This window comes from Rhineura floridana, chromosome 3, assembly GCF_030035675.1.
Source record: "Rhineura floridana isolate rRhiFlo1 chromosome 3, rRhiFlo1.hap2, whole genome shotgun sequence".
NCBI classification, from domain to species: domain Eukaryota; kingdom Metazoa; phylum Chordata; class Lepidosauria; order Squamata; family Rhineuridae; genus Rhineura; species Rhineura floridana.
In genome coordinates, this window is record NC_084482.1 from 88,850,707 (window position 1) to 88,867,237 (window position 16,531).

Genomic DNA, 16,531 nt, shown 5'->3' on the forward strand with positions numbered 1-16,531 from the left:
ATAATGCCCAGTTAATGTACTGGTTCATAGGATAAAGCTTCCCAATCTTACCAGCTGCTTGTCCCTTTCCTTTCATCATTTTCATTCGCCCAGTGTCATTTTCTAGTTCTACAGAGCCTCTATGAGCCTCTTCTCCAGTGCTAGAATACACATTGCTTTTCTAGCAAGCTCTGCAAACCTAGGCAGTCCTCCCATAGCGAAGTAATCCCTGCTCCCTCCTATTAATGTATTTTAAGATCTGTTTTTATGATGTTTTAAAGTGTTTTAGTGCTTTGTTTGCCGCCCTGGGCTCCTGCTGGGAGGAAGGGCGGGATATAAATAAATAAATAAATAAATAAATAAATAAATAAATAAATAAATAAATATGGGGATAGGGTATGGCATGGCATCATTTTATAGCAATGGGTGGTGCCTGAATTGCAAAGCGTCATGCAATCCCCTCTAAAGCCACTAAGTGCCACTGGTTTCTATTTAAAACAATCTTAACTCTTCTGCAGAAATACTGTTTTAAAATTCTCATTTAAAAAATAATATCGCTTGTAACTGTGGAAAAGGTTGAATGTGCTCTGATCGTCAAGTAATATTGTGCTGCTCTATAGACTAGTAATTCTCCTGAGTTTGTTATTCAGATCTGGAAAGGCCTGCACTTTATTTGGATCATGTGATTGTGCATCCTTCAGCAACTAGTGAGGTAGATGGAACAATCTGACCTTTAGATATTCAAGATGTAACTTCTTCTCCACCGCTAGATTTGTCCTCAGGTACAGGCAGGGATTTAGTTCCTGCTCCTTCTGATTACTGTCCCGCCCAATATTTTTATTAAGGAACTCTGGAGTACTTTACTGGGCCTTTATATTAGAAGAGAAGTCATTTGCAGCCCCTGGGTCTTCTCATCTATTTGCCAAAGGGGTTGTCAATTGCATACTTTGAGTCTGTATATTTCACTCTTCACAAAACATGCCATGTCCAAGGGGCACATGGGAGGGGGTCAAGATTGCATCCATAGCCCCTGCCTTGTGTGTGTTCAACAGAACTTGTGAACAGACACTCTGTGCTTCCAAATGGTACGCATGTAGGCTTGTCCATGCAATCAGGGACCCTACATCGCCTTTGTCCCTCCATCTCCCCCAAAACACAGTGCTTTATTGATTGAACATGCAGCTCTCTGATGTGCTGTGTATTGATTTAAGAGCCCAACCCTAGGCAGCTAAGTGTGTGTTAGCCTATTGACTTCAGTCAGCTTAGGTTTACTTAACTCTGCATCAGCTATACAAGCATTTCAATTTTGGTGAAGTGAATGAGGATTAACCACTGTCCAACCAAGATGCACAACTGCCCAGAGAATGAAGGGAAGTAGCTCCTGCTCTAGTTGAAGAATGCATGCTCTTCCTCCTAACTCAAGGTAGGTGCACATATGGCTAATGATGGCAACTCTGCCATTGGGAAGAAGGGGTTGCCTGGTCAGCAGAGAGAACAAGAGTGAGAGCGAGAGAGAGCAATATTGTCTGTCTTGTCTTTTGCAGTGGCCCACAAAATGCCTGTTTCATAACAGACTAAATCTCCTGTGTCATGTGAGTGTTGCTGCATTAGTCTCCATTGACTTCAGTCAGCTCAGTTTGCTATTTGTGGCCTGTTAATTTTGCCACTTTTCTGAAGCAAGGTTGCCTGACTCCCCATAAAACAAATAAAAAGCTCACAAAGGCCACAGAAGCTCAGTGCTTTATTGATACAGAGATGGGTGAACCTGTCAGTTTCAATTTCTGTCAATTCCTCATTTTTTCAATCTTAAATTCAGTTCTCCACATTTCCACAAGTTTTTGATTTTTTGTTTAAAAGCCCTCATGAAAATCCACCAGCACTTTAGTGCAAATTTCCCCTAACAGTCACACGTTTGTATGCAATTTCCCCTAATATACACATTTTGCATAGCAATTTCCCCTATAAAGCATTATGTATGTTATTTTCACTAATATGCATTTTAATGCACACTTTATCCTAGTATATGTGTTTTTGTATACAATACTTAGCTGGACAACTGCAGTTCAGAAAAGTGTGTTGTTCAAAGGATGGCTGTATTTTGGTTTGTAATTAGGTGGATTCACCTTTAAATGAGAACTGAATTGAATTCCTCACCCCACCCCTATGGACACAGCCGTGCCCAGGTAGCACAGAAGGGGTTAAAACCATGCCTTGTTTGCCATTGTTAGCCCATGACATACGCCAGACAAGAGCGGGAACTAGAGCACTACAGCTCAGGGCAGAGCAGTATAACTCATCCAGAAGAACATTTTAATTCATAAAATGCTTTGCAATCTATGAGGGCAGCAGCAGTTCTTCACTTGCCTGGGTTTGGAAGGCAACCTTTGGGTATGTGGAAGTTCATGATGGGCTGCCTCTTACACCCATCACATCCAAGGAGCAATTATATTCTTTCTTGACATCCCAGCCAGCACAGACTTGATTGAACTAGAAGTCCAAATGCCCTTTCCCAGATGGTGCAACACAGAAGGCTCTGGGAATCAGTGGGGCAATAATACAGGTTTCCAAACCTTTCAGGCTTGCTAGTCTGCAATACAATGGCCATGATCCCCCCTATCTGTGTAGCCCCAAACTAAGCAAAGGCTGGACAGTGCCTGGTGAACAAACTCTTTCTCTCTTTGCTATGCAGTTAATTGTCTTCAAGAGAGTCAGTGTGGTGTAGTGGTTAAGGTGTTGGACTACGACCTGAGAGACCAGGGTTCGAATTCCCAGATAGCCATGAAGCTCACTGGGTGACCTTGGGCCAGTCACTGCCTCTCAGCCTCATGAAAACCCTGTTCATAGGGACGCCATAAGTCAGAATCGACTTGAAGGCAGTACACACAATTGTCTTCACTTAGGAAGCCCAGTGTGATTTCGAAAACCCTGCCACGAGGTCATGTGCAGAGATGATTCTGGTCCCCTGGGCTTTTGGGGGCTGAATGACTGGAGCAAATTCCTTGAGGCATTTTCCTTTTCCCAAGTGCTCTCTATTTTTTTCTATGCCCTTCTCCAGAGTGATAAAAAGGGAACAAGTTGTCTCCAGTTGCTGAGCCATGACCCCAAGAACAGTATTTCCAGGAATCCCCCTCTTATCATCTAAGGGATTCCTGGGAAAACTGGACCCCGAGGACACAGTGAGAGTTGGGCTGAAGGCAAGGATACCTGCCAAGTGGCTCCTTCAAATCTTCCTGCACATCAGGCTTTTCTTACGTGACCCTGCTAAAATAGACCTCAAATGGAAGAGCTGTTTGCTTGGGCACACTGCTTGGTATGGCCACTTGGTGGTGCCACTGAAGAAGAGATTTGGTAGCCATGCAAGAATCCTCTTTTCTCTATGACAAGCCCTCGGGCTGGAGCTGTGTTTTGTTTTCCCAAGCATGAACAATCCAAGAAAAAAGGCATGCACCTCCTGTAAAGAGAGGTAGGCATTTGTTTCAATCAGCATGTTTTCTTTGTGCAGATATGTGCATATACACTATGCACTGGCACACACATGCTCCCGAAGGAGATATTTCTCTGGCCCTACCTTAGAACTGGCAAGTGTGTTACTTCCTACATTCAACTGTTGGAACGCATGGTTTGCCACACTTTGGATGTACAAAATAGCATGTACGATTTCTTCTTTCAGAGACAAGAAGGCATTTTTCATTAGGAGTCATTGCTTGAGCCATTGCTTGGTGACATGGCCTACTCTTTCAATAAATTAACTGCAGGTAGGGATGGGAGAATTTGGGTTACTCTGTTTTTCATTTTTCCAGTCATAAATTCAGTTCTCCACATTTTCACACCGATATGTGATTTTTTTTAAAGAAAGATCTCATGAAAATTCATCAGCATATTAGTGTGAATTTTTCCTGATATACAAATATTTGTATGTAATTTTGCCTAATATACATATGTTTACAAAGTGATTTTTATTCATTGTAAATAATAATCATTTTATATTATAAATAATAGCCATTTTTGTGTACTGTATTACTTTCACTAATATATGCATTCATATGCAGATTTCCACCTTGAATATGCAATTTTGTACACATTACTTGGCTGGAGAGGTGCATTGCAAAATTTGGTGTAGTGTGAATTTCAAAGGATGGTTAGGTTTCAGTTTGCAAATTGTTTTTAGAAAGTGAGAATGATATACGTCCACCTTTAAATATGAACTGAATTGCATTTCTCCCCCATCCTTAACTGCAGGCCACCACTCTCCAAGTGGGCAGTGACAAAGAAATCTCTCTCTACTTCTAATACTTCCTGTAGGCTGTTGTTTTCTCCACTATGTTCTTCATGCTTCGTCTCTGGTGCTATTTCATTCCTTGCTGCCACAATCCAGAGAAATTCCTTTGCTCCCTGGGTCTATTTAGTAGACATACTTGCCTGGACTCTCCTGCTCCATGCAGCCCAGCAAAGGAGAAGTGACGGCCGGCACCTTCTGCTGCATCGTTCCTCCCTTCCCGAGCTACAGTGCTTCATCTCAGACTCACAACTGACCAGAGATGCAGCACTGCACCTTGGGCTGGGAGACATTGAAGGGATTCTTGTTTTCATCCAGCCATCAGGTAGTCTCCTCCCACAAAAGCTGTAGCGGGGGGGGGGAAGTTGCAGAGAAGAAAAACACAGCATTTGGGTAGTTTTCAGTGTTTCTACCACCAAGGAACCTTTTCCAGCTCAAGTGCCCTTCTGAGGAACCCTGAACATCTGTTATAGAATCCTTAAGCCCTGCACAATATTCTGGGGACCTGTTCTAGGGTGCACACTCAGTTCATGCATGGCACTGGCCTGGTCACACTCTCTTTTTGAAGCAAAGCTGGCGTAGAGGGATTTTATGGGCCTTGTGTTAGATTAAGCAAGGCTGCAGAGGAATGACAAAACCTGGACATCCTTTTAAGCAGGGGTGGAGAACCTGTGGCCTTCCAGATGTTGTAGGACTCCAACTCCTATCAGCTTCAGCCAGCATGGCCAATAGGCAGAGAAATGAAGGGAGTCATCATAGTCCAGCAACATCTGGAAGCCCACAGGTGCCCCCCCCAAGCTGCAGGACTTCTTATAGGGATGCAGATGACAAGCATAGAGCTATGTGGAAAATGCTTAGTAGATCAAGGCCATATTTATTTAGATGCCCAGACACAATTCACATTTTAGAGAGCTGGTGTGGTTAAGTGAAATTAGATCAAGGAGCCCCAGGTTCACATCTTCAGTCATCCACAAAAATCCTACAAGCCCATTTGCTTTCTCTCAGCCTAACCTACCTCTGAGGGTTGTTTGGAGAATTAAAAGAAGTGACGATAATTGCCACTCTAAGTTCCTTGAGGGAAAGACATCATATAAAAAAGGTAATAAATAAAATGTCTGCATGAAACTGAACCTACTAGGGTGGGGAATGCTAGGGGTCCTTTCCTAAATCTAGTGTTGTATAGCTATCCTATCCTGGAAGTGTCACCCAAGACAATAACAACATTTGGCCAAGAGCTGTTGCTATTCAGAATAAAAACAGATTGCCACTGGCATTGTGAGTATTTCAGACTTTGAAACTGAGCTTAGTGAAGATGCTGCCAAGGCAATTACATTGATTTTCATACAACCAGCTTTGTATGCGTGTATGCATTTGCTTTCCATTGATAGTGGACAATCCACTTGTCTTTCCTTAGAACGGAGCTTTTGTTGCAGGATTCTACCTTTTTTGGAGTTATTGAAATGCTCTATTTTTTACTGAGGATAGTGCAATACATTTTCTACATAAAACATTCACAGCTGGTGTAGAAGATTATGGTTGCACCAGTTAGGTATAGTTTGAGAATTAATAAATTGGCTATATAATTTGTGTTGTCTCAGGCAGACATTTCAGCCACCTTGGGTTCCTTAGAACAGTTATGCTAAGCTTTGCCCAACAATGGAATAATAGGAAATCAGGTGTCAGATAACCAGCTGGACAGTTGTCTTCTTAGAGCTGAACTCTAATTCACCTTAGTATTGCATCTAAATAAACAAAGATGTATTTAGGTATTACCCTACTTAAACTTTCACAGTTGCACCAATGATGTATTAGTCAAGTTGTATTTAGAAGCAATGCTTGACCTAGGTCGCAGCCACACCATACATTTAAAGCACATGGCTTTCCCCAAAGAATCTTGAGATCTGTCGTTTGTTAAGGGTGCTGGGAACTGTAGCTTTGTTGAGGATTAAATTACAGTTCCTAGGAGTTTTGGGGGGAAGCCATGAGCTTTAAATATTTGGTGTGGATGTAACCCTACATCCATACAAGGATAAGTCCAGATACTGGTAAAATTCAGGATGCAGTTAGGAGCTGATGTCACCAAGCTAATGTTAAGAACTTTCTACCTTTCAGATAAGTTTATGGAGGGTCCTGCCCTATTTTGGGCAGCTGTAAGAGGGCCCAAAAACTGAGACTAAATTTGGCTTATTTTGAAATAGATTCTGTGTAAAATAATACATCTGCCTATTAAAACCAGCAATTCCACTCTGTCATACCTTTGGACAAAGTCAAAAACTTTCTTAATTTTTCATTTAAATTGGGAGCCTCTGTCTTACTCACCAAATTTAACTTCTAAACTTCTGTTTGCTAACTCCTGAGATACCTATGGTAATCACTCGATTGTTACATTAAGTTTTTGTCACTTTTAAATCATTGAACATTTATTCATTCTGAATTCATTATAGTTTCATTATACTTATTTTCTCTTTTTCTTGTAAGATTAATCCGTCTCTAATCAGCCTTTGGTTAGAAAGAGATAATTCCATCTTTCATTCTTATTTTTATCAGGATTTTTAGGATAGCTATGAGAGCCAGTGTGGTGTAGTGGTTAGAGTGTTGGACTATGACCTGGGAGACCAGGGTTTGAATCCCCACACAGCCATGAAGCTCACTGGGTGACCTTGGGCCAGTCACTGCCTCTCAGCCTCAGAGGAAGGCAATGGTAAAACCACCTCTGAATACTGTTTACCATGAAAACCCTATTCATAGGGTCACCATAAGTCGGGATCGACTTGAAGGCAGTCCATTTCCATTTTAGTATAGCTATGCTTGACTTTGCCCAAGACTGGAGTAACAGGATATCAAATGTGAGATAACCTTAGTAAAATTCTTACATTCTAAAAGTTATTAAGCTGCTCATTCTGATTTCTTACAGAATATTTGCTGGAATGCTTGAGGATGAGGAACACATCTGAAATTAGGTTGCTACTTGCTATTAAAGATCCAAACACCTGCTCAACTGTGGCCCTAATCCAGCAAAAACCAAGGGGGATGGGGTTGTACATGCTTACCAGGGATTAAAGATTAGAATTCATGATAGATTGACAGGGATGGGCGAATCTATCCATTTCAGCTTTTTATTTTTCTAATGTTAAATTCAGTTCTCCACATTTCTACCCCAGTTTGTGAATTTATTTTTTAAAACATCCTCATGATAATTGATCAGCATTTTACAGCACAACCCAAACCCAAGATCTGCCAGGATGAGTGAGTTTGGAATAGGCAGATCTTATTTTTTTATTTACCTATTAAATTTATATCCCACCCTTCTTCCCAGTAGGAACCCAGATCTTGGGTTGTCCCAGCTGAACCAGGGCTCAGCAGGGGCTTTGCCAGTGTAACTCCCTCATCCTGGCTCAGCCAGGGTTAAATCTGTGTAAGTCCCTCAACCCAGCTGAGCTGCAACTATGCTGGCTCAGCCAGGGCTTAACCAGCAGAACTTGATCTGGCAGTACTTACACCAGTGTAAGTTCTGGGAGTGCGTCAGGACCAGGGCAAGGAGAGACATCTATTCCAAACCTCTTTCAGCTCAGTCACATGACCTGACAACCCGCTAGAACTTACGCCCACAAAAAAAATGGTGTAAGTCAAGCTCTCTTTTAAAGGCTTGTTTTTCCTCTGCTGGGCTCAGGCCAGCTCAACCGGCAGAAGAACCACTCCTGAGCAGAGTTTGGAATAGGGGCAACTTAAGTTGGTGTAAATTCTGCCGGCTTCCTATACTTAGGATTGTTCTGTAAGTGCAAATTTTTTATTAAGCAATAATATAATGTAGTTTTGTATATTATTTTCTCTAATATGTGCATTTTATGCACACTTTGGCCCAGTATATGCATTTTTGGACACATTACATGTCTGGAAAACTGCACTGCAAAATTCGGAGTAGTGCAAATTTCAAAACAATGGCTGTGTTTTTCCCCATATATTGTTTTGGAAAGTGCAAATTAGATAGGTTCTCCTTTCAATGCGAGCTGAATCAAATATTTCCCACATCCCTGCAGATTGATACCTCACCTCCAGTCATTACTTGAGGTGCAATTTTGTAAAAAAAATGTTTCAGCTAACCTTTCTTTTAAAAGTTTGAGTCTCAGTCATGCTCACCCTGACCCCATAGTACAAAATCTGTGCAAGAAAAGAGGAGGAAATTCTTTGTCTGCTTTTCGTTGTGGATTGACCTGAACTGGCACTCCCAAACTTCATTGTGGATCAGAACACAACTCCCAGTCTAACTATGCACTTCACTGGATTTTGCAATGGAGAGCTGGCATGCAAAAGAGGTGCACAGAAATATGCATATTGTATAGAAAAACATACTGAAAAGAATGGAAACATTTGTATTTTATGCAAAAAGTGCATACAAGATGTGTACAATTTAAATGTGAACTTTTTGTGTGTTCTTTCACATGGGACAGAATGGCCCTATGACTGAGCACCAGTGAAACTGAAACAGGTTGAAATTAGACCGTTCAGTCTGTCCCTACTGGAGATATTCAGTTTGGGGTTTTCTAATTTGGGGAAGCAGTGGTGGCTGGTGCCCATTGGGACTGGTGGGACAGAAGGCAGGGAGCCCAACAGTAGGTGGAGCTAGACCCAATCATAGGCAGAGTTAACTAATTCTAGCTTGGTCCTTATTGTCCTTCCTGCTGAGTTCTACAAGGGCAGGAATGCTACGACTAAGGAGATGGAAGCTGAGTCAGTACTAACCACTGAATTGGTTGCAAGTAAGAAAGCAGACAAGTGAGGGGCTGGCTGAGAGCAGATTGAGGTTGGTGGGGCAGTGCCCCACTTGCCCTAATGAGCCAGCCACCATTGATGGAAGAGGTGAAGCTTGAGTGCTACCTCAACTGCCCCTCTTCTATGGATGTACAGACCTTTCACAGGTCCTTTTTAACAAAGGAAGGATAAACAGTGGCAAGACTGTTTTCCTGAAATCCACCCATTATGCAACCCACTATTGCCTGCATATGGGATAGCATGCTGCTGTTGTTAAAATGCTGCTTGCGCCATTAATGAAGAATAGCTAAATGCAGCCTATGCTTTAACGGTTACACAAATGTGAGACAACTGGTAGGTTTGAAAGGCCCTTATGCTGCAGTGATCAAGATGGCTGAAGTGTCAGCAGGAAGCAGAACACTTCAGCAGAAGGACCTGGTGATCTCCCATGGCTGAGTCAGCCATTGTAATACTTTCCTCAGCATTCCCATTGCTAAATGGAACCAAACCACATGCAATCCCATAGCAGCTGGTGGGGCGGTGGGGCTTACCTGTCTGCCCGACGCAGAGGCTGCTGTCGGTAACCAAAAGGGAGAGGGAGGTGGCGGGGAGGTCAGCACAGTGTAGGCACAGCACTGGAAGTGTCAGGTTGGCTCTGCCGTTGCTCCCACACCAACCTCCCTGGCCCCTCCCCCTCTTGATTACCAACAGCCACTTCTGCGCTGGGAAGCAACGCTGCCTCACACCCACTACGCCAGCCGCTACTGATGCAATTGGAGAAAGACTGAAGTAGATTTATTATTATTTGATTTCTATCCCGCCCTTCCTCCCAGCAGGAGCCCATGGATACTGAAAGAACGTTTAGGCGGAACCAGATAAGCAGTAGTCTGCCTTGTTGTAAAGCAGGGATGGGGACCTTGTGGCCCTCCAGATGTTGTTGGACTACAGCTCCCATCATCCCTGACTATTGGTCATGTTGCTCGGAGATGGAGTCCAACAGCATCTGGAGGGCCACAGATTGCCCATCTCTGTCGTAAGGGGAGAAATGGGTTCCCAGCTGTGTCACAACTCCGTGCAGTGCAGAGATCACAGCTGAGGGAAGTCCTCTCCTTTGGGCAAAGGACAACATATTGAGTTAGGTCTCTATACCTTCTAGGGATGGGCAGATTTATTCAAATTTTGCTATGCAGTTGCCATTGTTTACAAAAATGCGTCTGTTAGGGGGAAGTGTGCATAAAAATAAAAACGAATATATGAGAGACAATAACATGCAAAAATACATTATATGACAAGAAATTGCTTGCAAAAATATGTACAGTAGGCAAAACTGCCTACAAAAATGTGTTTGTTAGGAGAAATTTGCACTAAAATGCTGGAGAATTCTCATGAGAATTTTTTTAAAAAAATGCAAGTTGCTGCAGAAATGTGGAGAACTGAATTTAAGATTGGAAAAATGAGAAACGGAGAGAACCGAAACTGACGGATCTTTCCATCCCTTAAACCTTCCAACACAAATGACAATTTCGAGAGCACTTGCTGAGGGAAAAGGTGAGCAAGAGACCAAACAGTGACATTCCCAGGCAAAAGCAAACATCCTGTGTGATCTTGACTAGGCACCAAGTATGGTAAACAGAGCATCTGTCATAACCGCATCCTTATGCTGCAGTCCAGCAGCCTCCGTCATCAGACAGCCAGGAACAAGCACTTCACAACAACCTGACAAGAAGCAGATGGCAGCTCCAGGGGCTGGAGCTCCATCCGGCTCCTTGCCAGCCTCTCCTTCCCCTCAGCTCTATGCACAGTCCTCAGAATCCGTAGTACAACAACTCCCTCCCCACCACCCTCCTCCCCTGCCAGGTAGACACAGTGCAGGGAGAGGTGTGCACTGTGTGAGGGAGATGGGAAGGTTGGGCCATTAACTCCAGCAGAGAGAGCAGGGCCATTGTGACTCTAAGAGGAGCAAGGCACTCATTTCCTCATGTTTCCAATCATATCATTGGTTAAGCAAAATGGACAAAAATAATCCTGGTTTATAGTCAGTAGGAGAACTACTCCAGAACACGACAGAACTGGTTTCTGCCGCATTTGCCAGGTGCTGGAAGGCAGTGCTATATAACATGGAAGCAAGATGCCTTGCATGAGGGGTCCTACTAAGACCAACCAGGTTTCTAGATGCCTGAACTTCACACCAGAAAACACATTCCTGTACATGCTACTGGATCTACCTTCTCTGAAATTAATAGTGACCAAATTTTCAAAAGCTGTGCATTTTGCAAATGTGCATATCTGCATTTTTGCTCGGTTTCTGAAAAAGGATCCAAGCCTTTTCTGAAGCTCTGCTTCCATGGCTAGAGGAAAGGTAGGAGAGACTGACTTACCAAGCCTTGAGATCATTTGAAAAACTCACCAAAAGCCCAGATCTGTAAGATCTGTGTTTCACAAACCCTGCCAAACATAACATTATCTCCAGACTGAGAATAGATTTGGGTTGGGAACCAAAAGCTATAGCCAAGTTTGGGAATGAGCTGCAATGAGTCAAAGGGACAGGCAGAACTAAAGGACAAGACGTCATTGCCCAAATAGTTTCCAAAAGAGATAAATCTCTGCAAACATAAAAAAAATTAAAAGCAAGAACTCCACAGTCATTTGTGGAAGGTAGCTTCTAGAGTTTCTTTCCTTCTCCCTAACCTTTGACCCAGGCTTGGATCCTAAGTCATGCTGATTATAAATCAAAACTAGGTTCAGCACTCTTAAGATCATTGATTAGAATGAGTTTGAGCATGCTCCGTTCTGTGTTGAACTGTGGCCACGTTGCTTATTTGCACTAAACGTTGCTTATTTGCACTAAACTGTCTCAATGGCCATTCCGGCTTCCCAGAGAGCTCTAGGAACTAAAGAGAACTCCTACAGAACTATGGGCAGATCATCAGCAAGCTACAGTTCTTAGGATTGCTTAGGGCAGGGGTGGGGAACCTTTTTCAGCCTGAGGACCACATTTCCTTCTTGGCAACCTTCTGAGGGCCACATGCCAGTGGTGGGCAGGACCAGAAGCAAAAGTGAATGGAGCAACTAATTAAGCTTTTAGCTTTGCACAGTTGGCTGATTTCTGTGCACACTCACACAAACTTGGGCTCATCTACATGGTGGTTTAGTGTGTTTGGTGCTGTTCACATCTCCTTTTAATTCACATGGTTCACATGACGTTACTGGCAAACAGAAGCTATCCCCCCTATAAATCCATACTAACCCAATCTGCTGGTAATACAAAAAGTTTCAAACAATACAGCTCCACTCCGCCACCCCCCCCATGTACTTGAAGACGGTGTGCTTCAATGTTTTTTAGTGGGTGGGTGAATCATCACTTTCAGCTACTCCTCTTTCTCCACCCACTAACCCTCCAATGAATTCCATTTTGTTTCCTGAGGTTTATCCAGCAACTTCTGACTGCTCTGTCCTCCCCCCTTCACAACTTGCTGCAGCCCTTCCTTCTTTCCTCCTTTTCTCTCTGAGTAAACTTCCTTCACTCCATATAACTATTGATGGGAATTGCCATTGGATTTTATCATTCTTTCTCATATTCTCTATCTTTGCAGAGAGAATTTTGAAAAAACATCTCTCCACACCTCGTTTCCATTTCCCCCCCCCCCAGAAAATCTAAAGTGGTTTTTTTTAAAAAAAAGTCATCTCAAAAATATCAATATCAATATTTGCTCAAAATATCAATATCTGCATTGATATTTTGAGAAAATATTTTGAGAAGATATCAATACTATTGATATTTTATTTAAAATATCAGTATTATATTGATTTGTTTTTCCAGCGGGGAGGAAATAACTCAGAAAAAGCAAGCAGCACTGGAGAAAGGGGGGCAGATGACCCCACTTCTTTTCAACCACCAAACTTCAAAAAGTGGTAGGGGCAGGAGGGAGTGGAAATACTGCGCAGGTCAAAAATATTGGCACATGCCCAGTAACTGAGCAACTGGAGGGAGTAAAAATGTAAAATTACAGGGCTGGACCACAAGGAAACAGTGACACAAATCCTTCCCAGAGGAACGCCTACTTGTGTGAATGGAAAACAATGGATTTGAAGCTACGATTGGGCACGAAGTGTGGACCTTGCAAATCTATTATGACAGTAAAAGCAGCATATTTACTACAAACAAATGCTCCCATGTGGATAAGTCCCTTCTCTATCCTACGTTCACGCAAGCTGGAGGCATTATCAGAGTTCAAGGAAACATACTAGCCAGACAAAACACCCAAGGAGGGTTCAAAGCAGGACAGGTGAAAAGTGCAGCCTGGAGAAAGGGGGTGTGGCTTGCGAGGAGGTGTGGCCTAGAAGGATCCAAAGAGCCAGAAAGAGAGGCCTGAAGGGCTGCATTTGGCCCCCAGGCATGAGGTTCCCCACTCCTGGTGTTAGGGAAAGCCACTACAGTGTAACCAGTATAGAACTGATATATAGTCATACTGGAGAACCTTCATTTGCACTCTTTCTCCTCAGTGCTCTTGCCTTCCATTTCATCTGAGCTAAGCAAATGTGACTCTGACTTTTCAGGTCCCCGTAACTGTGAGGACTCGAGCTGCTCACTTCGATCTAGATGGGATGCAATCACGTGGGTAGCTGATCTACAGGTGTATCATCTGACTCAACCAGATGGTTAGCTGACCTCATGTGAGTAGAATCTGAGTGTGGATAGGAGTTAGGACTGGGTAAGGGATGCAATTCCTGTGTGAAAACTATCTTGGGCCTGGGAAAAGTTCCAGCCCTGGGTGCTGGCTGGATGTAAGCTTTTAATCAGAAGTTGTGACTGAGTCTTATGTTTAGAGGTCTCTTGCTACATAGCAGCCTATGAATGAGGTGAGGTTTGCACCCCTGGAGATATCCAGGGTAGTCATCACAACCTGGTTCCAATTTTCCTTCAGGGCTTGCACAATCAATTTTACAACATTGTACCACTTTAAAAAAATGCAGCAGGCCACGCCACTCCAGTTATTCATGTAGCTTTTGTGCTGACTGTGGGTAATATAAAAATCACCAACATGTTGTTTCAGTGTGTATATTTGTGTATGTGTTGCCATTTGTATGAGCAGCACATGCATGTCACAGCATAGGTAAAGATAATATATTGGGCTGATATCATTACCTATTGTGTCTCATTAACTTGGACATTCACAATGATATCCTGACCTCACACTCAAATTAAAAGATAAGAAGCAAAAATGGCTGAAACTAGGCTTCGATGGACCAACACCATCCTTCGTCTTGCTATGGACTAGCATACTGAGCTGCTATCTGCATCTCTTTCTTGTTCTGCTCAGGGTTGGCTGTCCATTGTCCTTTGCAAGGCTTCCAGTTCTCATCCATGTGGCTGCTTCCACCAGTAGCCAATCCTGTAAGAAACACAGAAAAGAACGGGTATCAGGAGGTGATCAGAAAAGAGCTTTGTATCTGGAAGCTGTGCCAAAAGGGACAAAGGCCTATCTAGTTCTGTTTGCTTTCCCTCCTTTGAACAGGCTGAGAGAAGGTGAGTGGCTCAAGGTCACCCAGTGAGCTTCATGACTGAGTGGGGGATTTGAACCCTGGTCTCTCGAGATCCTAGACCAACACTGCCACTACTATACCACTCTAGCCATCTATGTAGTTGGGGCCAAGTGGCTCTAACAACCCATGCCTGCCCCCAAAGGGGGAGATCAGGTCTCTGAATCACTACTAGAGCAAGACAGGATGGTACCCACCCACTCCCTGCTGTGGAGTGTGATGTACTAAACTAGCTGTGGCTCCTCTGTAGTTAACTGGTAAGAGCTGCCTATATACGATTAGATCAAGAGCCCATCTACTTTAACACTCACTTTGCCTCCAACAATGATGAACCAGATGCCCCTGGAAAGCTCAGAAGGTGAGCAAGGTATAGAACATTGTCTGTTGCTTACCCCAGTATTTTGGACACAGGCAAATATTACCTCTGAACACGGAGGATACATTTCGTTTCATGGCTGATAGACATGTTCTTCACTTATTGTACAGTTATGAAAATCTTGACTGCTTTGCAATCAATAAGCACAGAACCAACAACATCTGCTTTGACACACTATAAAGCCAAGACTGCACGGTTTTATTAATGTGTGTAGATATTATGTATGCAAAATACATTTCAGTGAGCAATTACTCTTGCTTTGCACCCTCTCCCCACCCATCCCCTAGTAACTGGTTCTTCTTACACATATAGTTAACTAATCTCTTCTGCATCAAGTACATTCTGTATACCTCAGAAAATCACACCCTATTGCACACACTTAGGGTGATTCAAGGTCAAGTAAAGCTATTGAGTGGGGGTGGAGAACCCAAAGGACTATGCAAAGAGGTATGACATTGCCCAAACTGAAATGCATGTTTGGTCAATAATGTGGACCTGAGGGCAGCAGTGGTGGCTGTTTTACCAGAATGGCTTCTTCTAATGCACAGACCCCCTCAAAGAAAGAATTGGCTTTCAAAGAAAATGCTTTAATAGCAAAGAATAATTGATCTATGTAATGTTACTCCTTTGATGCTCTTGCTAAATGATGCCAGCTCTCCCATAACACAACAGTCCCATAGCTTCTACTCAACACGAACCAAACTCTGCCTTTTAGATGTATAGTTTGTTGGACTGGACAAGGACAGCATGCATTTACTTCAGTTCTGAGTAAATGTGCACAGGTTTGGAAGTGTTAGGCCACATTCATACCATACATTTATTCCACTATTATTCCACTTTAAACACTCATAGCTTCTCCAAAAGAATCCTGGGAAATGTAGTTTGTGAAGGGTGCTGAGAGGTGTGAGGAGGCTCCTATTCTCCTTAGAGAGCTACAATTTCCTAGGTGGTTTAACAGTCAATCCCTCTTCCCAGGGAACTCTGGGAATTGTAGCTCTATGAGGGGAACATGGACTCCTAACAGCTCTCAGCATCTTTCACAAACTACAGTTCCCTGTATACTTTGGGGGAAGCCATGACTGTTGCAAGTGGAATAGTGGTGGAATAAATGTACAGTGTGAATGCAGCCTTAAGCAAGGCACTACCACTTAGGGATGGGAAGCATTTCGCCAAAATCAAACTTGGCACTGGATTTCCTGATAGTTCACACATCCACTCTCTTTGTGGGTCAATCCTGAATGCTTCAAGTTTCTATGGCTTTTCCCAACACCGGATTACCTTTTTTTAAAAAAACCTGCTTAGAATATAATTATATTGTTATAATTGTATTCCCTTAACTTTAGTCAATTAGGTATCTTTGCTTTGCTAAAGTGAAACTGGGAACTTGCATGTTTGCTTTGCTAATGAGGAGGCGGCGGCGAAGGGGGGGATTAGAAATAACGATAACTTAAACTGCATATTTGCTTTGGTAATGTGGACTGAGAGCCTGTGTATTTGCTTGGCTAATGAGGAGGAGGAAGAGAAGGAGGTGGTGGCAGCAAAGGGGAGGATTAAAAATAGTGATAACTGAGAGCCTGCATGGTTCCTGTGCTAAAGTGAAACTGACCAGG

The 16,531-nt window shown here is 43.0% G+C and overlaps 1 long non-coding RNA gene across 1 annotated transcript in view; it reads right to left on the reverse strand.

The window, feature by feature from the left end:
- Positions 1-1,709: 1,709 nt before the first annotated feature.
- The window catches only part of LOC133380156 (uncharacterized), a 32,663-nt gene continuing 17,841 nt past the window's right edge, over positions 1,710-16,531 (reverse strand). The window contains exons 2-3 of the long non-coding RNA XR_009761374.1: positions 14,151-14,397; positions 1,710-4,600 (exon numbers count right to left, since the gene is read on the reverse strand). This is a non-coding gene — a long non-coding RNA (uncharacterized LOC133380156). The remainder of the gene's footprint in view (positions 4,601-14,150; positions 14,398-16,531) is intronic.